Source organism: Anthonomus grandis, chromosome 6, assembly GCF_022605725.1.
Source record: "Anthonomus grandis grandis chromosome 6, icAntGran1.3, whole genome shotgun sequence".
NCBI classification, from domain to species: Eukaryota; Metazoa; Arthropoda; class Insecta; order Coleoptera; family Curculionidae; genus Anthonomus; species Anthonomus grandis.
In genome coordinates, this window is record NC_065551.1 from 23241473 (window position 1) to 23264086 (window position 22614).

The 22614-nt window shown below is 29.3% G+C and overlaps 1 long non-coding RNA gene across 1 annotated transcript in view; it reads left to right on the top strand.

Moving 5' to 3' along the window:
• Positions 1-398: 398 nt before the first annotated feature.
• The window catches only part of LOC126737712 (uncharacterized), a 47510-nt gene continuing 25294 nt past the window's right edge, over positions 399-22614 (top strand). The window contains exons 1-2 of the long non-coding RNA XR_007661086.1: positions 399-762; positions 16614-16757. This is a non-coding gene — a long non-coding RNA (uncharacterized LOC126737712). The remainder of the gene's footprint in view (positions 763-16613; positions 16758-22614) is intronic.

Genomic DNA, 22614 nt, shown 5'->3' on the forward strand with positions numbered 1-22614 from the left:
AGAAAACGAAATATGCATATTACAAAAATTTTTTAAATAAAAACATAAGAAAAATCTACCAAATAATATAAGATGCAACAAACAATAAAATAGACAAAAAGTAAAATAAATATAGTGAACAACAAAAACGAGAAATTTTTATCAAACAACAAAAATTTTATAAATATGGGAACTAAAACGAAAGAAACAATAAGTCCTCCAGAAAAAGAAATTTTAATCACAGGCATTATATACCCATCCAAAAACTCAACGTTTTTAATTCCTGCTAATAAAAATAAAATTATTATACTTATTCTTTAAAAAGTAACTCCGCACCAGGCATATATCAATTCTTAATACGAACCATTAACATTTTAAATCACTACAAAGCTAAACCTCTTACTCATATTATCCTCCTCCAAGTTACTATTGACAGAATTTGAACATACTTTAAATAATCAATTGTCACAGCAACACATAAAAAATACTGAAAGCTGTCGACCAATTGGCCTATTAAATAACCTTTCAAAATTATTAAAAAAATATGTCAAATATCAATACCTAAAAACCTTTTTAGAACCCCTTGGGGTATTATCACAGAATCATTTTGGTTTCTTGGAGAGTCTTAGTGCAACACACGCAGTATACAAACTAAAATCTGAAATCACCAAGAACTTGGAAAATGATAAAATTGCATTGCTGTTTTTATTGACTTAGCGAAGGCTTTTGATACTGTGCCTGCGGACTTACTTTTAGATACCCTGGAACAAAATAGTATTAGAGGTATGCCAAATAGCAATTTGAAAGTAGAGGACAGTACTTAAAAATAACTTATATATTTAGCAACCCAGAGTTAATAGAAATTGGAATGCCATAAGAAATAATATTAGGTCCATTTTTTTCTGTATTTCTATTAACTCGTTTTTAAGCTTGTTATATCTGGACAAATAATTAATTTTGCATATAATGATTTTCTTATTCAGAGAAAATACTTAGCAAGAAGAAAAAGTTTGTTGTGTGGGAGTATTGAACAAATGAGGAATTGGTTATGCTTCCATATAGTTACAATTAATAGGGATAAATCTTGCTATATGACTTTTTTACTCATTAGCTAAGGGAAAAACTTCTAAAATACTTAAGGCTAAGTATCTTTGGATCATAATTGATTAAAACTTAAAATAAAGTGGTCATTTTTATTATTTCTGCAATCACAGTCGTAGTTCGAATCATAAATTCTATGTGCTTCGAGATTATTGGCGGATTAATTATCTTTTTATCACAAACAGCTTTGTATATTACTTAGTCTTAATAACTACTTATACCCACAATCAAGTACGCTATACTAATCGTATAGCGTACTCCAGAGGGTACTTGATGTTATTATTCAATGGTATTTCTTGCTTGTGTGCAATCTTGTGTAAGGTTTATTTTTCCCTCGTATTGGGTATAATGGAGGGTATATGCATAATATTATTAAATACCCATTAGAAATGCTAGTAAGGAGTGATGTAGAAAAGAAATTTGTTGTTCTTTAATTTTTATTAGTTTTTCTTATAATTCATGGTACAATTCCACAAATATATAAAGTATTTTGCATTTCTGGCGTAAACTATAATTCCAATGATAACAACGTAGTTTCAAATCCAAACTATGGCTTCTTGTCATTAAAACGCCATCGCACGCAGAAACTTTATACCAACAAACATTATTACAAGTCTGTACTCGTATACGCTCTTGCATCACTATCAATGCAAATTCTCGATCATATTTGCCTTGCTAATAAAGTACGGTAATCCCATTGTATTTGTGTCGCTGATTTCAGATCTGATCGGATTAATTTAATTTGTTGGTGGTTGCGTTTGGCTTCGTTTTGTAGCCTGACGCGTACTCGTTGATTTATTTCCTTTGCGGATATGCTGAGCGGAGCTCCCTTACGATTTATGATTTTCACATATACGCGTTATATATAAATTTCAAAGAGCTTATTAGAACTTTACTACTTGGTTGACGTTCCTTAGGTTTAATATACTATTCCTAATTAAAACCCTAATTAAAGGATTAAAGCGCCTGCTCTGAAAATGTCGTAAAACATAATAGAGTAGCACAAGTCCTTTACATGTTTTATGAGAATTAGAAATTCCTACCTATAAACTGAGGTGAAGAAGATATAAGGCATAGGAGCAAAGGCGACAGGTACGCTAACTTCTAATTTATTAACGGTTTAATTATACGCTAATGCAGCTAAGAAGTGGCTTACATTGTTGTTTTGAATATCAATTAAAATTTTATTTGTTTTTGGTTTTATTATATACAAGGTGTTTTAGTAAGTGTGGACCGCGGCCATATCTCGGGAACTATCACACTGATATAACTTGAATTTTTTTTGGCCAAAAGGAAATGCTGCAAATTTATTTCCGTTTTTAATATTAAGTTGGGAGTTACACCACTAGTTGGCGTAATTAAAAAATCAATATATATTTAATATCAAAAATAAGAAAGTAGTTTGAATTTATCAGGAAAAAATTTAAAAACCGCAGTCGGCTATCTTTTTTACTTTTTGAGTTATAACCGAAATAAAAATGTTTGACGCTTAATTCGGGTATGTCACTCAACATTAATGATTATAGGATTTCTCTTGTTTATTTGTCACTTCCGTTCACCGTTTATCTAGGCATTGGACTAATCTAAATTATTTAAAAATAACAGAATTTCTAATAATTCGAAAGTCATAAGAAAATTATTATTTAATTTAAACCTCATAATCCTAAAAAATGTAAAGCATGTTTAAAGACCAAAGGGTTTTAACTAAAGAAAAAGAATAGAAATTCAATAAATGTCTAAAGTGTCCTCAATTTTTTTCTACATACGGTAATAGCAATTTCAATTTCCGCTTGAGGAATAGAATTTAGAGTATTTTAAATACGCTCCATTATATCTTCCCTTGTTGAAGGCCATGTTTTTGAGAATAATGTGTAAGAAACCGTCATGTTGATGTCACAAATTTCTACTTAGATCAATAAGGACATCTTTTAATACTGGCAAGGTATTTTGTTAAAAATAAAGATATGATTTACACATTCCTAAATATTTGTTAATAAACGTTCATTTACAAAATAACATTACCACAATAGAAAATTTAATTCATCAGTCCATAAAATTTAGAAGAGAAACTGGAAATTTTGGTTGCACATTATTAAATTTTTTCAAAATTTGGAATTTCGAAGGATCACTAAAGATTCCTACACAAAGCAAAATTATTCTTGTGCTAAAAAAGAAAATCAACTTTAAAGGTCCTGCAAAAAAATTGAATTGGTTCTAACTACCTGGATAAAAGTTTTTAAATTTCTTCCAGGCAGTTGGAGATTACTCATCCACCATTGAGTGTGGCTGCCTAAAAAACACATCCTTTGACAAAAGTTCTATATTAACTGTATTCTTATTTCTGTTCCTAGGAATGTTCCTAAAATGCCTTGTGGAATAATTTTTTTTCCGGTAAATCCTGAAATAAAAAATATATTTCTTCCTTTCCAAAGGTGGATAGAACTTTGGCGCCCAATATTTGAATATCTTAAATGGATCATATTCTACAAATATATAGAATAGGAATGGAATATTTAATTTTTATATTGAAACTATACGCGATAATCCCCTTCTTTCCACCTTCTAATAAAATCCTTATCTCCTTGAAAAGTTATTGTTTACATATTAGCCTACTATAGATTTGGAAAAATGTCTATTTAATAATGGGGTAAGTATATTCCTTGCCTGGCAAAAATTTAAATTCAGTAAAAATGAGTGGAATTTTGGCGCCCAACATATAAGTATCCAATGAACCATATTCCACGAATATTTTGAAAAGTATGAGAAAAGAATATTTAATTTTAGATAATGAAACAAAAAGCAATAAACCTCGTCTCGCCGGATATAAGATGTCTTAAGTACCAGAGAGAACTAATAATGAATATGGACAATCTTTTAGTTGGTTTATTTAAATCAGTCCATTTAACGATTGCCGACTGATGATGACACTCTCTTCCCTAGTTCACGATAGAAACCAACGATAATCACCCCAAACGTTCTAGCATATCAACAACAGATAAAAACGGCCATATTTATCAGATCTAGCCCTTTGTAACTTTTTTATTTACTATTCATTACTGAAAAGTTCTCTTAAGAGTCGTTAACAGCCGAATCGCTAGAGAATTTGACGGCTATATCAAAGACCGCAAATAAATAATTGAAAAAATTACTTAGAAGATAATAATATAAATATTTTATCATATTACAGTATTTACATAAATACTTCAATACATATTTTTTGAAAGTATCAAAACTAATGTATTTAACGAACCTCGTATATTTCTTTGAAGAGGTTTAAAATGGACGTGCAATTAACTTGAGCTATTCAAGATATTTAGGCAACACTAGTTTAACTTTTAAGTCATTTTAACAATAAAAATACACCCGAAAATACAACAACGAAAGCAAATTAAATTAAAATTAATTTGAATTAGAACATTGCACAACTGTCAAAAATTATTATTTTCAATTTTATTTGTTTATTTTCACTAAATATATCTCATATAATTGTAATTAGATTAGGATTACAATTTTAAAAATAAATGATGCCAGAATGATAGTTTCCGACATATAGATGCGCTCCACACCTAGTGAAACACCCTTTATGTATACAAAATGTTTTAAAGAAATGGCAAGCATCTGGGTTCATGTCGAAATATTATTTCACAATTTGATGGCATTCGACGACAATAAATCCACTTTTGCACGAGATCAAAAGAATTTTTGCCTCCCGACAGGAAAGGAAATTCCATAAATATTTATATGTCACTGTAAATATTATTTCTTATCCCGTTATTGGCTATAAATCTTTAAAAGGGAAAGATATAAGGTTATGTACTGCAGCTCCGCGTCGCGCAATCCATCATCCAATATGGACGAGCGGCTATGCCATACTTCAATAAGAAAATATCTCTATCGTCGAAGAATTGATGGATCCGTTCAAAGATGTTTTGTAGGTTTTAAATGATAGTAGAATTTTAATTTACGAGATTCTCTTGTTGAGAATTAAGGCTTTTAGAGCAGGATGTTAACTAATAAATAATAAGTGCTATTAAAATAGTGTGATAAAATAAAGCTAACAATAATATTATTTATAAAACATTATCTTCAATTGTTTTTTACATTTTCTTTGATACTAGTATTTTTTTTTATATTAAATTCTAGTCACATGTCAAATTTTTCGATATTTCACATATAGTATATGTTTTTCCATAATAGCCCTATAAGCGAAAGACGAATCTAGTAGTGTGAAACTCAAATGTAATATAAGCATGAAGAGGCTAAAAACTTACATAAAAAGATCATATTATAAATGTAAGAAAACCATTATACTGGGTGGCCTTAGATAACTGGAAATCTCATGAATCTGAAAAGAAGAATAAATAAAATTTGGTATTTGCTTTAGTATTTTATTGGCGGAATTACTTAAGAGTAACACCAAAATATTTGAGAAAAATCATCCTCGTCAAACAAGTCATGTTCAGTATGATGTCGCTTGAAAAAAAGTCAAATATACTTGTTTAGGTATTTTGAATATTCGTATAAAGATCAATAAAAAAACTAAAATTATTTTTTATGATAAGTTCATCAAAAATCAGAAATTTTGAATAATCTTCAATCAAAATATTTAAAAATACTTTAAGTAAGTATATTAAAAATTAGAAATTTAATATAGTATCCCATTAAACCGACATTAAAAGTGAGATAACATACCGACATATAAAATTTAATTTATTTTGCTCAAAAATAACGAAGGTATAAAGTTTTTCTATTGTCCAAGATAATTAGTGATGCAGGGTGAAAGCAAAATAAAGAATGTTTAAACAAGCAAATCTGAAAATATGTTTTATGTGTTTTAATAATACTTAAAAATATATTCATAATTACATGGTCTCTTCTTCCATAATGCCGATGAGGAAAAATAAAATATTTAAACATCAATTGGTATCATTTTAGTTTTAGGAACTGATGGGAAACTATGAGAGATAAAAAATTAGTTAAAGTGGAGAAATTGTAGGGTCAAAAAAGTGCTGTTTTTTTACTACAGAATATTTTTAAAATCTGTAAAAACATTATTGAGACAAGTTTTTAAAAGAAATACATTCCTCTATTCAGTTTTTATTTTTGATGTTTCAGTTGTTGAGATACCGTCATTTTGTTTTTTTTTTGCTTAAATAAAAATATATTTTTTTTTAAATGATGTATGTCACTTCTGGAAATATTCTTCTCAAAAATATTTTATTTTTATGTCAGCAAATTATAAAATAAATGCAGAGATGTTTACAAATTTTAACAATATTTTAAATTAAGAAAAATATAGCACTTCTTTGAAAATGCAAAGTTTTGCTTTATTAAAAAAATTTGCATTGGATTTTCAATTAATTTTTTAATATTTTCCATATTAAAGAAGTTTTCTATCTGTTATAGTTTTTAAGATTTCCATACATGTATACCAAATTTGAGCCACACTTAATTTAAAGTAATAGACTTATAAGATATGCGACATTTAAAAATAAAAATTTAAACAATATTTATTTATGTTTAATTTGTTGTCCCTTTACTTCAATACATTTTTAAAGTAGGTTAATAACTTCCAATTGTAGATTTTTAATCACGATTTGTTTAATTTATTAAGGAATTCTTTACCTTAAATCATCAGAACTGAATCATCTTGAAAAACAAAACTCTTGTGCTAGCACTCCGTCATATTAATCATATTACCACACTACTAAAAAATTAATAAAACTACTTATTCTTGTCAGGCTAAATTATTCAAAAGTCTGGATTTGCATTTTAATAAAACAAGGATTAGAAATTTAATTGATTCATTTCTGTATGGATCAGTAATATTTTAGTCACTCTGTTTATGGTATACATAAGATTAAAAAAATAGAGATATATTCATAGAAAAAAACTGGAAAATTAAGATAGAGCCAAGGGGTTTTTTAACTAATATTAAGCGCAATTATTAATCCTGATCTTTTTTGATATTTGCAATGCATTTAAATTAGTTAAAACAAAAAGTTTTAGACAAAATAATTAAATATTTTCACCTCTACCTTAAAATAGAAAGTTTATTTCTATAAAATAAAATTACTTAAATTTACAAATATAAAAATGCACAAATATGAATATATAGAGGGAAATTAATGATAAATGGAAGTTTCCTTCTTTATAAAATTATAAATTGCAAGTTCAGTTTTTCAAGAGTTTTGGTCTACTTACATAAACATTGAACATTAAATAGCCTTATAATAAAAAATCTATTTGAGTTATATCCCTTGGGGACCTTGGTAGTTATTTTTTTGAAATAAATGCATTTTATTAAAAAAATTATGCGTGAAATGATAACTAGTTTGTCGTTTATACTCAGAAATGTATGACCAACTAAACCAACAAAATAATAAGATATACTTACTTTCTACGAAATTCATGAAAAATTCGTGTTGGCGTCATAATTGAGTTCAAAGTTCCTTTAGCATTAAATAAGGCATATACATATACCGGACTAGAAAATGAAGCATTTAACATTTCTTATTCATAATTTATTTAAAATTTTACATTTTTTAATGTTTTGTAATGTTGTATGATTATAATAACTTACATACAAATAAAACAACTTTCAATGTTAAGTAAGTTCCCTTTACATAACCAAATTTGTTTGCATTCTTCTTGGCATGCCTAAAATCAAGTGACAAATATCTCCTTGAAGAATAAGGTCTCTTTCCTCTAAAAGAGCGTATTGTAATTCATTTAAGTTTAGCTCTGGATTACTCGCATGGCAATTTGTTACCTGAACGGTCGCGTGGGATAGGCTTGTATCTCAATTAGATCTATGATATATATTTTATTGACGTTTTACTATAAAAAAAAGTTGTTTTTATGAAAAATTTATTTACAAAACACATGTTATATTAACAGTGAAAAAACTTACATTTTAGAAAGTAAAAGTTAAAAAAATTGTCATCTGTTTAATCAATTTTATACAATTTTATTTAACTGCGGCTTTAATAGGTTCAAAGCTAAGCTGCGTAAAAAATCGCACCTTACAATAATCAGTTATTCATCTTATATATAAAACGACTTGTCCTTAATGATAATCAACGTACAGCCCAAACGGTAAAACCTAGAAATATGAAATTTTTCATTGACATTCCTATAATTATGTAGACGTCCACTAAAAAGGGATTTTTTGAAATTTCATCGGGCAGGGGTTGAAACCACTCCTTATCTATCATAGCTTCAAAACTAAGTACTTTTCAAAAAAAGGGTGAAACACTTCATTTCTATTTTATTTTTTCACTCAATTTCCATTTTTTTTAAGGAGTTAAAACCACCCTTTAAAGTATTAACATTTTTTTTTATCCTTAATTTCATTGCTTTTCGGAAAAAAACTGCAAAACACTTGAATTTTATTTCATTTTAATAAAAACTACAGATTCTCGAAAGTTCCGCCACCCTGAAGAAATGGGGTGAAATGGAGTAAAAACCTCTTCTACGAAAATTCTTTTATTGTAAACTTATAGCGTTGAAGATTGATATTTTTACATATTACAAGAAGGCAAGTCCTTCAGTAGAACTTTTCTTTTATTTTCAAATTCCACGCAAGCAACGCCGCGGCCATTTAGCTAGTTTGGAATAATACTAATATACTAATAATATCAAAGAAGATTATTAGAAGCCATCGTCTACTATTTTTACCGACATTATAGGAACCACACATTTGATCTACAACATCGACCTTAAACTTAAAGTCATTGTAGTCCACTATCATTGTTGGTTTGCCAATATCCTGGTCAGTGCAATCATCTGAATAGCTTGTTGATAGAACAAGGGCATTTTTCACACTTGACAACATTAGGTAGTTGAACGGGATCATCTAGCTAAGTTTCTTCATTTATATTTCGAGGTTCAGAGTAAACATTTTACTTGAACCAATCAATGCAAAGACTTGTCTTTGGTTCACAGATATTATTCCAATGGGTTACTGCTTTTTCAGAAAAAAAGAAACACTACACTGAACTAAACACTTTAAAAAATATAACAAGAAAATGATTTTATTTAAAATTATATGCAAAATTTAAGTATTAGGGTATATGGAGGCGGTAGCTTCGCTTTCTTATCACCATCTATATGTCGAGGAGTAGAAGCTGTTTCGGTGTTCTCAAAGATTGAATTTTCTTACTAGCTGTTCGATAAATACTTTGAGAAGTCATATCATAATTCAGTCTATATAATATGTTATAAATGTATAATTAATTAATTATATTACGATAATATATTAATTTTTTTTGAAATCTTGTTAAACGCAGAATTAAAATAAACTAATTTTTTATTTATAAGCTTAATTAGTAAATTAAACGCATGAATGTTGATTGTTTATTTTATTGAATTGTTAATAATCTGAGCTTTTACGTCTTATAGTCCTTCTCTTTCTAATATATAATTTTACAATAATATGTTCATGATTCAAAGATAAATCCATGAACCTAAATTTATTTTTTACGCATACATATTTATAAACAGGCTGTTTTCTTATTATAGCAACAAAATTTAGACCCGTATTATGTGGATTAAATAGTAGGCAAAATAGTATTTATTTCTTTATATAAAGACTATCAATATAATATAAATTAACGAGTTTACATTATCTTTAAATTTATTATAAATAAAAATTTGCAAGATAACTATCATACAAATATTTAGAATGTTACCAACTCTAACCTAAGAAAGCAAAGCCTATTTTAACTAACTTTAATAAGTAATTTTAATTAATATTGATGTTATATGCAAAAGTCGTGCATTCGTCTTGGGTATGCATAGAAATGGAGTTCGACAAATACGTTCCTAGAAAGTGTTTTGTTTAATTTTATTTAAAAAACAAGTCACGAATAAAAAAGACACCCTGTAAAAATACAAAAGGTCAATGAGATCGTTACTAACAAAAAGCGAATCTGAGCCCTTTATAAATAAAACTTGCTTTTGTATATTTTAAACTTTATATAATAAAATAACTGCTGTACTATAGAAAATGCAAAAAAAATAAATCTAATTTCCTTACTTTTCTGAATATTTTTTTGCTTTTTCCCGTTTCCTCTTAAGCTTTTTAACCTTAAAAAAAATTTTATCATTTAATTTTTTGTAAACACTTATTCAGTTATAACTTTATAACAACTAATTTAAATTAAATTATCAAATCCTATTTACTAATGTAAACATACCATGCTTTAATTAAGACAAATTGCAAAACTAATTATTAAATTTCAAATTCCCTCTAAAGCTAATTAAGACAAATAGTTTCAAAATCAGGCTCGTACTAGGAAACCACCATATGGTTGCACATACCCAGTAGTTGGATCAGCTAATGCGTCCACCGAGAAACTTAGATCTTTCCATGCATCGCTAACTATGTAAACTGGCAAGAAATATATAATACGGGATGCGAAATTAATACGACTTTGTACACAAAACTAGTTGGGTTAATTACAAACTGGACGCGCAAAGTTCGGACTAATTGGTACATGTCAAAGCTAAAGCGCTTTAAATGCCGAACTTGTGTAAAGCACCAGATATAGAGCGGTCTCTGATTTCAAATTAGCACTGGATAAAATATGAATGTATACATTTTATAATAATATTTTAAAGAAATTACTTATTTTATTTTAAAGTAGCTGAAAACAAAAGCGAACATAGAAAATAAAAACATAAAATGAAAAGAGGCAATTACAAGTGTATCTCCCATGGCTTTACACAGGATTTAAGGTGGTATTTAGAGATTTATTGTTCGCAGAGGAAAATAAATTAATATTTCACCAGCGAACTGATCTATTACACGATTTATGGAATAATAACGCGCCATAAATTTTCGATACTCGGCTACATGAATTTTCGAGCTGTAGCTACCAGTAAAGGTGTGCATGGGGTATTATGGAAAAAGCGAAATTTTAAATTTAAAGGAAGGAAATGCGAATTTATTTAAGAATTATGTAGAAAGAGTGTTTTTGATGAATGTGCTTTAACGTTCTTGTTAGGGTATTATATGTGATTTATTATTATTTTTTAAATGATTATTTCTGATATTTACATACTATTAAAATAAATTTTTGGCTCTAAATCGTTGAGCTTCATTTGATTCTGAGCATTGCTAAATAAGCTAAGTTTTACAACACACTAAAAAATATGCTGCAAACAAGTTTGCTTAAAAAATTTAACTAGTATAAATAAGCTTTTAAAAAGATTAGCAATATCTGAATCTCAAAAATATTATATTTTTACATCTTAGAGCTTTAGTTTCCTCCTTATAGATTTGAAACGTAAAAGTATTCAGTATTTTACTAAAATGTTTTAATTAAATTTTTCTTATCAATCTAGTATATTATGATTTAAGGAAAAGGAAGGATTCCAAGATGATACTCCAAGACATTAAAGAAAGCAAAATATTCGATTAATCATGCTTTAATCCTAAGAGCTACAATCATTATGGTTCATACAAACGACTTATTTTTATGCTTTTTTCCTTGCTTTGTTTATTGTGTTTTTCTGACCTTTTATATTTATATAAAATTAATCATTCTATGACGATATTACGAGTACATAATTTTGCAAGTTTTAAATATATTGATTTTTTAGCTATTCTTAATCTTTTACAAAAAAATAAGTGTCGGAATAGATATCAAAATGTTTCCAAAATATTTTTTCTCTACCTTTAGTTGTACTGAGAATAATGTACTTAATTTACTAAAAAGTTTTTATATATATTAGATATATTATATTATTGGACAGATTTTTTATCGCAGATAGAGCCACCCTTGCTGGTATTCTATAGGGGATTATTTTGGGCTTGCTTTTATATACAATTTATACACCTTATGCTTATAAATGTCTTCAGTATTATTCGTGTCGTATGTATGCTAATTATACTCTTGATCACATAATTGATTTATAACTTTGACTTATCAAAAACTCAAAAAGTCTTAAAATTAATAGCGATCTTAATTAGTTGTCGGATAAGTCAGAAAGTCTAATATTATATCTAAATTGCGATTTAAAGAACATATTGCTACAAAATTAAAATTATTAATAATATGTAAGTGAAGAAATCTAGTAGTTCTTTATAACTTTTGTGATTCTATATATGGTCCTTTTCCTTAAAGCCTAATAAACCCGTGCATTTAGACATTACAAAATTCCTGCTTAAGATTTATATTTTTAATGAATAGGCAAAATAGTAAAACTTTTAAATTAAAAGATGTCAATTTTCAAGACTCATTCCCATTTATTCTGCCATAAGATCTCGACCTCTCTATTTAATAAAATAAAAAAATAAAATTGAGTTACCATAATTGTATGGCCTGAAACAAACAATACCCATAAGAAACATTCCTTCCGGATAGATATCACACTCTTTAAGATACAAGAATTTATTGCTTTAAAAAGATGTTTAGTATTGAGTTCAGTCTTGCAGCTTATATCCACTCTAGAGCGAAATTTCTTCAAGAGATCTTCTTGCGTAAGGACTTCATTGGTACCCTACGTGTTTATAGGCATCTTCTTCTAGTATGGACTCTATTAAGTCGCGGTTTGTCAGTTGCATTTCTGTTCTGGATATGCCTTTCTCTATATTGATTATATTACATTTGTTAAAGTCGAATTTTTTTGAATAATTGTTCTACTACCATGATCAGTTCTTTGAGTTTATCATGACATAGAGTGCGTAGAGCTTAAGATCGTCCATGTAAAGCTGGTGTGATACGGTGTGCTTCATTTGGTCCTTTTTTAGCGTGCATCCTATTCCTGTCCTGTTTAACTATTTGGATAGTGATTTCAATGCCAAAGTGAACCACAGCAGTCTGAGAGATTTCCCTTCAAATATGCCGCAGTTTTTTTTTCGGGGGTGACTATAGAGGATGACTTTCTATTGAGTTCGATAATTGTTCTTTAGATCACCATAAGGTGACGTAGCTACTTTACCAATTTATTACCTTAATTAATCAGGAATAAGCGACAGAGTCATAAGCCTTTTGGTAATTGACATGGCAGCATCAGAATCTTTCCTCTTGTTCCGCTATACTTCGCTCAAAATAATCAAGTCTATGAGATGCTTCTTGCATCTCTCAATTCCCTTTAAGTACCCTTTTTACTGTTTAGTCATTATCTTCTGTTCCTCTACATACGCATTGAGGAGTCTTATGATACAGGAAATAATCATTTGCAAGTACGTAATCAAACGGTAATTGGCAGGTTCTTTGCTTGGTTTGGCATTAGGTAATAAGAATGTTTTCCCTTTAGTAATAAATCTAGGCATCTTCTTTAAATGTTTAATAAAGTAATTTAAATACGTCAGTTAATCCAATACGTTGTCAGTTTTGTGTGAGTGTTAGACTTTTCAATTAGACTTTTCAAACTATAGGTGTTTTTGATGACTTTTGTTAATATGGCTTCAATGACAATTGGTTCTTTCATAGGTTTTCCTCCTCTTTTTGTTGTACTTAGTTGGCTCCCAGATGATATGATTTATTTTAATTTCATATTAATGACCAATAGGTGGTAATTTGTTCTTAATTAGGAACGTTTTCTGATTCTTATTCCCTATTATCCGCCATGTTTGATTTAAGTTTTATGCAGAATCTTTTCTCACTTGTATTAAATTCCTTGTTTTGTTATTCGTTCTTGCTGCACTTATCGTATCTTCTAAACCTCGTACCTAATGCTGCTAACTTCTGTTGCAGAGTATCTAGAAAATCTTAGAGTTAGGTCGATCTCTAGAATTGTAAATTCTGTATTTTCCTAATATTTCCATGGAGCTCTATGAAGTTCTCACGTCTAGCTTAGCTGAACATTTTGGTATTTAACGTATCTACAATTATTGCAATTTTTTTTAATGTTTTTTTGTCTCGGAATCTAACGTCTTTCGGATGGATCCATACTACGACATTTTTGCAACGTTATGCTCAACAATTCACCCAGTTCTACTATTCTTTGTTAATTTCTTCTTAATTCTACAGTTTTTATATTGCGCCTTAGATTATTATTTTCAGGTTCTTGACTAGATGCACGAAAACTAACTTCTAATTGACTAGATTTAATAGATTGTATTTGGCTAAGAGTTTTTCCACTATTTATTTAATTATTTATTAAGCAATCAACAGGCTTTCACCCAATAATAGATTTTGTAGTTTGAAAGTTTTTTGCAGAACAATATCGTGGTTCACCCGATCGAAGGCTTTGGCAAAATCTGTATATATTACATTAACCTGAATGTTACTATCTAAATCAGAATAAACTATAAAAAATAATTACTGTATAAAGAAAGCCAAATTTGTAACCATTGATACTTATTTTTTGTAAAACCATGCTGCTCCTCTGCAATATCCGCCTTGACATGAATACAATAGTAAATCTTATTGTGAATAATATTGATTCGGATAATTTACTTGGAGTACATATCAATGTCACATGTCGGTATTCTTTCTTATCATTATGTTTTGGGGTTTTTTGTATTGGACATATTTTTTATATTTTTCAAGAGTCTCGATAAGTTTGACTATTTAATAATATTTTAAAAATTAATTCCAGGGGTCCAATTATTTTAAAAGTACTTACATGCTTTAAATACATACGGCGGAATATGATTTGATCTGTATGATCTTTAAGCTTTTAATTTGGAAATAGCTTCTTAAATATCGTTTTGTTCTAACACGATAATTATTAGTATATCGAAACCATTGTTAAAGTTCTTAATTCATATATGGTAATATTTATTTCATAAATATTAAATGATACTGCCGCTAAACCAATGTAGATACTATGTTTTACTCTGCTTTGTAAATAGAACATACTTGCAAGTAATACCCATATATATTTTTATAAGAACTATTCACAACCTCATTGGCATCTTAATGACTAGACAGCTTATTTGTCAAGTTTGGCGACTTATCTATGTTACACACTCTATTAATATTAAAGTCTCCTAGTAAGAGAAAAACAGAATTCTTTAGCAAACCTGGCTCTACATTATTAAAATAAAATTTGTAAGCCTCAAATTTTAATATAGTAGGAATGTCGAGGTCACACACTCTTCAATATTTTTATACGGACACTAGTCAGGCAGCACTTTTGCATCAATCTCTCGTTTCACAGCAACATTAACTCCCCTAGAAACTCGTTGGGGTCAACCAGAAAGAGTTGATCATGTATTTTGGGTTTTATCAGCGGGTGGATTATTACCCGCTGTTTGAAAGTCTGCTAATATGTTGTTCTCCCTTTCTAGTTCCTTTCTTATTTTTCTTTTCATTTGTTCCAGTGTTTCATTTGAGAGGAATTCGTTATTTAGTAAAGCTCTCCTTTAATCCGTTATACCTTGTTCTGTCACTGGGATGTTAGGCTATTGTGTACTATGCATCATGTAGTTTCAGCCAGTTTGCATTAGGTTATGCTTTTCAGGTATTTGGTTAATGGATGATTTTTTTGATATTAACCCTGTTACTCTTATTACGACTGGAATAACTATCGTCTCCATATTCCATAATTTTTGTGTTTCTATCTGTAAATCTTTATCTTTGACATATTTACCTGCTCTCTTTTGGGTGATGCTGTAATATGATGAGATTGCTACGTCTATGAGTTAGCATGCTTTTCGCTTTTTATCTTTGATTTTATTGTCTGGTTTGTTTACTTTGGTCGATCTGTCTGTATGAACTTGCTCATCCCAAATGATGGTAGCTTCTGGTGTGTCACAGGTTCCTGGTTGTATTAGTATCACTGGTCTTGAACTTTGATGTTGTATTCTTTGCAGATATTCCAGTGCAGATATTTGGCAACTTGGTTATTATTATTCATATTTTTTGTTTAATATTTCATTTCACAACAGGATACGTATGCTACTTCACGCTTCCAAAAACTGACCTTACGATGTGTGATTTTTGCATAGTCTGGTATTTTCTGATGATTTCAGTTTAATTTTTTTTTTAATTGTTTTAATAATAAGTTTTTTCTTAGGTTCTTCGGGATGAAACCAAACGCTAATATCACTAACGAGACTATTTCGATCGCTCAAACTTCCAGAGTTCCCTGATTTCGCGTTTAAGAGGTTCGTATTTTTTAATTTTCTTCTTAATTTGGCCCCAATATTTCGACTGTTAATGATTGAGAAATCGACGAGCATAACTTATATTGTTACTCATCAAAAATTGTTATATCTGGTTCTTGTGTTCAACTGTATGATCTGTGATTAGTCCTTTGTCTCAATAAATTTTACCTTTCTTATTGGTGAGTTTAACTTGTAGTATGGGACATTAGTAACATGATTAAATTTGTGTATCGTCAATAGCTCTTAATAAACAATTGCAGCCACTTTGTTACGCCTTTCCAAGTATTTTGTGTTTGCTAATCGTATACATCCAGATGTTTATACATCCAATCTGTTTTATGGATTAGTTGGGTTATTGCACTTTCTACATTTGTTAGTTTCTAACTGTTGCTTCAATATATATTTTTGATGATATCTGGTGTTGATTACATTGTCTTAGATATCCAGTATAACCCTTCTGTTTCAGAAAAGACATGTCCGACCTTCATCCAGTGCACCGAGGCCGACTTATTGATACTATCCTGGTTTAACTTATTTAAAAATCTACTATATAGCTTTTTGGACAGCAGTTAAGTTCTCTTTTTCTCGTCAATTTTTAGTTTACCAAAAGGTAAATAGTCTTTTTCACTGAGATTAAGAAATGTCATCTTTTTATCTGCTTCTGCTATTGCATTATAGAATGTGTTACTGTTATTGTTAAAATACCTTCTAAAAGAGTATATGTTTCTGGGACATTGCTAAATGACGTCAAAGATTGCTTTCATGTTCAGGTGGCAGTATTATTCGTTCTAAGGAATCCTTGGCGTGGTACATTCTATATGAAATCATTTTTGTTCTTATGAGTCTGTTAATGTTTTCTAGCTCTGTCTGTGTATCAAGAACGACTCCAGCTGAGTAGGATAGTGTAGGTATGGCATGGCCTTTTATTGTTTTAGTGTATATTTAGACCCGTTTTAATAAGTGATACTAGCCTGTCTCGAAACTTCTTCGTAAGTTTTTCTTTGATAGCCTTGTGTTAAATACAGTTTGTTTAAAGGTTTTCCAGATATTTATATGGGATCTCAGTCATGGTTGATATGGTACTCTCTGCGACTTTAGCTTTTTTTACATGGTTTTTGAGTGACTTAATAAGCACTCATTTTATGATCAGAATTCAAGCAAGGCGTTCAATAATTTCAGCACGACAATATGAATACTCTAATATTTCCAAAACTTTAAAAAGTTAGATTTTGCATACCTCGGTCTATAAGTTCAATAAATTATATTATAAAAATAAAATGAACTTTTGTCTATTAACTAAAAAGTAACTTTGGTCAGTTCTTACCAATTAAGATCCAGATACCACTCAAGGACCTCCAGGATAACACTCTAGGACCTCGTAAACTCTTAATAAAGCTTAGAGCCCAAGATCCTTGAGTAATACAGCTTCTATCCATAATTATTAACTGAATATTTTATGGCATTACTTACGTCCTTAGAAAATACGATACAATTAATATTAAAAATCAGGAATATACTTAAAGAGCCCTCAAGACTTTGACTTAGAGCTTCTATATCTAATGTAGTTAATATAAAATAAACTCACCAACTCTTGACATAACTTAGGATTATAGAACTTGTGACCCCTAATAAATATTAGATCCCAGAAAAAGAATTCAGGATGATGATTCAAGAACTTCAATTGATTTTTTATAATAAAAACAGCCGATAAAGTTTAAGATGATTTTAAATCATTAAGGTCAGAAGATAATCAATAAAAACTGCCGTTTAACATTTAAAGAGTTCAAGGATATTAATAGAAGCTCTTTTGCTATTAGGCTTATATAGCCATTAACATACGGCCAAGTAAAGTATAGGTGCGTCAGGTCATGAAGAGATTTATATTACTTTAACATGAAATGCATGATAAAAACCATTATAAACTATTATTAACATGCATTTAATTAAATTAAATAACCTAACTATCGACATGTTCCAAACAAATAAATTAAATCCAATCTTCCATTCAATAATGATATTGTTCTCAGTAGTAGCGGCAGCAAATTCGCTCCAAAAAACAAAATCCCGAAAGTAACAGGACTCGGGGGAAACGAGGATTGTATGCGGGAAGGCGTGACGGAGCCGTGCTATAGTTAGTTCCTGCGATCCTGCAATTATTTCACCTTTATCACGACATCCGCCGCCGTGGAATCAAATGTTAAATGCCATATCACGCAACGGTCGAGGGCACGTCTTCATCACACCACCTTAATGGCCCGTTCGGGGTTTCGACAGTACAGTGACGGCACAAAAGGAATTCATAAAATAATATATTCGATAATTACTGCAGAATTAACAAAATTTTATGAGTAGACAGGCTAATTATTGGTTAAGTGGAAACGAGTGTATAATTTTGAATTTCATACAACCATGTTTTATAAGCAATATATATATAAATAAATAATAATAATAATATTAATAAATCGGCTTAGATAGTAATATAGGTATATATTTTTTACAAAAGAAAAATAGCATGGATTAGTTGATCATGGATGTAAACAAAGTTGGTCAACAATATTATATTTATATAGTTTACTACAACTAATGACTAGTACAACACTTAATCCTAGCACGTTAAGTGCCACGGCAGATTCCAAAATATGACTCTAGGGACCAGATTTCAACTAATTATCTTAATATATTTTTTTGACTGTTTGGAACAAAAAAAATTTTTTACTGTTTTTGACCATTTCCAAGCTCACTGGTAGCTTGTCAGTAAACTAGACATTGGTCTATATACATTTGTTTATTAATTTCTTTACAAAAAAAATTAATATTAAATTAATTTTTTTTTAAGCTGGCTTATTAGAAATTAAATCCTATTAATATAAATATAAAATTTACATGATAAATATAAATAAAAGTTTAGGTAGATATTTCATAATGCCAATTTTGCACCTTCTTATTGTGATATTATCTTGTTTACTCGGCAGATGTGGTTCAAAAGATTGAAATTTTTCTGTAGTTTTACCCTCATTTTTTATAATAATATTTAATAATAGTCATAATAATAATAATAATAATAATAATAATAGTAATAACTGACTTTCAAAGAAAAAACCGTCAGATAATTAATGCTATGGACAAAGAAGAATCCTACAAATATATAGAAATCAAACAGGCGCAAAGAAAAGACCTAGGACATAGAACTATAAAGAATGAGCTGACTAGTAAGTTCACTACAAAAATGCAACGACTTCTTAAAACAAGTCTTAATAGCAGAAAGCTATTTAAAGCTATTAAGAGTCATCGAAAATAGCAAAGAAAGGCTAGAACACTTCTATGGAAAGCCAATAAGCATTATCCGCGCAGTGCCATAGAATGAACTACGCTACCTCGACATATGGAAGGAAGAGGAATGGGCGACTTAGAGAAGTAGCTGACACAGCAAATTACTAACTTGCGATCCTTTTTCTTTAGAAAGGCTGAAACATCAGACATTCATCGTGCCGTATGTTAAACAGACGACTGAGCACCACTTAAACTTCGGGAGCTTAAAATACCCATACACCATAGCACTGAACAAGAACAAATGCAAGCTTGGATGGGAAAACCACTGCATGGAAGTTATGTTCACGAAGTTCAACAAGAGTATGTCGACATAGCGGCGTCGAATTACTGGTTGACTTCGGGACAGCTTTTTCCCGAAACTGAAGAATTTCTTTTGGCTGTTCAAGATCAAGTAATACCAACAAGATTATTTAAAGTTTGTCTTAGGTCACCCGACAGTATAGATGTGAGACAATGGAGTCCATTCAGTATGCCACCAGTCAATGTCAAACTTTTGCACCTACGGAATATAAAGAAGGGCATTATTTAGTTGCAAAGATACTGCATCAAGAGCTCGTAGAAAAACACAACCTCCTATCGGCACCCAAGGTACCATATTAAAACTATAAGCCAAAACCAGTTTGTGCAAATGAGCAACACAAATTGTAATGGGATTGCACTGTACTTATGTACCAACAAGTACGTAACAATGGGCTTGACCTTGATACTAATCGACAAAATTTCTAGGAATACAACCCTTATTAATGTACCTATTCGCATGGTGGTAGAAAAATATATTTTTATGTCATAATCATTATAGATTACGCAACGATTCCAACCTATATTGATTTTCTTTCTTTTCATAAAAACACTGTGTGTATTGGCGTCCACTTCAAGCACCATAGTATTTAGAAAACATCTATTCTAAAACATCTATGCTTTCACTTATCGGAACATCAAAATATATATCTGAAATCTAAATAAGCTTATTACATTCCCGAGCACACCACATTGTATACAACACGTTTTAAAGGATGACAGGTAGCGTCACTGTATAATGTTCTATTGAGTTCATATTTCGGTACTTATTTTATTGCGTATTACGTCAATATTACAGTAAATTTTAATTTAGAAAATATAATTTCATACGCTCAATTATTGAAAAGAAGAAGAAATAGACTTATTTACATATTTAAAAGAAATATAAACTCAAATCTTTAACAATACCTTTCGTTATATATAACTTAATTTAAGTTCAATAAACCTTAAATATAATAATTTACGTGAGGTGTAATAGACTTTTTTTATATACCCAGGAGCTAAGATTTTATTTATCAACCTCTAAGCTCGTCTCTCCTTTTTATTATCCTACCTATCTTTATTTTTACTTCATTAAAATTAAAAAGAACAACAAACCTATTTATTAAATAAAATGACCCGATTTGAACCAACATTTCGGTATTTAAATCTACTACTGTTATCAAGGTACATAAATAATTGAGCGTATGAGATAATATTTTCTAAATTGATATTAACTGTAATAGTGACGCATTACCCAACAAAATAAATAACAAATTTTTAAATGGTCACCTTTTAAGATTAAATAACTGATACTCGTTTCGAAACAAGTCCCTTTCAATTTCCTTTTTCCCCAATTTCTTTTTCCTTTGTTAGTAATACACTTGTCTTTCCTTAAATGCTTCGTAATGGGATATAACTGGCAGCTGAAAAGATACAACTCTCAAAAAACATGATATCGAAGGCATTAAGATTGACACCCAAAAGACTACAAAAGTTCTTTATAAACATAAAACATTTAAAATCACGTTTATTGTTTAAGTAAATTTAAAAATGGAAGAGCCAAATTCACGCCAAAATCCTCGAAGAATTTAATTACAGCTTCTAAACATAAAATATTTTAAATACCATTCATTGCAATAAAATATATAAAAAATAATATTTAAAGTATTTAAAACCTGAAATTAAAATTACTTTTAAATAAATTGACGAAAATAAAAAAAATATTAACGCGTTTGTGTAACATGTGTGATCATTTATTATATGTTGTGACTATGTTTTTTCTTTGTTTTTGTCAATTTTATATCTTGCTCTTTTAGCAAAAAAATGATTAGAATTTGTACTTTTAACTAGGTTAAATACCTGGAGAATTGATACAATAATTTTAAAAGAAGGGCAGTAAATACCTGATCGAAAATAAAACAATATCCGATGAAAGAGGTATAGATAACTTAGAACAATTTCTAAGTATAAAGCGAAAATTGCATTGATGGTTTCCTAACAGTTCTAATTAAAAAAATTGCAACCAAATTGGTTCTTTATACCATGGTGTAATGCGTTCTGAGCCCTCTATATATAAGATTTACTCTCTTAGTCCAAACAAAATCCATACAGAGATTCATATAATAATCTTTTCTAAGCTTTCGGTTTAAAAACGCTTTGGCATTAGATAACGTTTTTAATAAAAAATACACCGTTTGAAATAAAGTTTTTAGATGTTTTTGAAATTGTAAATTACTATCCATAATCGTAACCAAATTTTAGCTATATTTACCACATTTAATTCAGATTCATTATTAAAAATAAGCAAATTATTTTTCAAAATTATTATTTTTCTTATATATTAAAAAACATAAAAAAAGAGTCATATGATCCTTATTTATAAGAGCTTGATTTTCTACAAACGTATAAACGAGAAAAAGCAATGGTCCAAAAATCAAACCTTACTCGTACGTTAGTTCAAATAAAATTTGAGATAAATCGAAATGCATGTTACTAATTAATACTTGCGGTGTCATTAAAACCATAATAACGTGGCAATAAGTAAGAAATTATTTATCGTATCGAATACCTTGGTAAAATCAAAAAAAACTAATGTTTGTTATGCTACTAATTTCTTTTCTAAAACCACACTGTGCAACACGACTAATTAAATTTTAATTTTAAACATTTTGACTTAACAATTACCTCGACGCCCATGTGGTAATAAAAGACGATCCTTAACTGCTATTTTAACCCAGAAACGCTTCATAAAATGGAATTATAATACGCTAGGAAACATAACCCTGAATAATATTGTTAGTTGGTCTATAATTACATTTTCTCACACCCTGTGGAATATAACGTTATATTAAATAGGA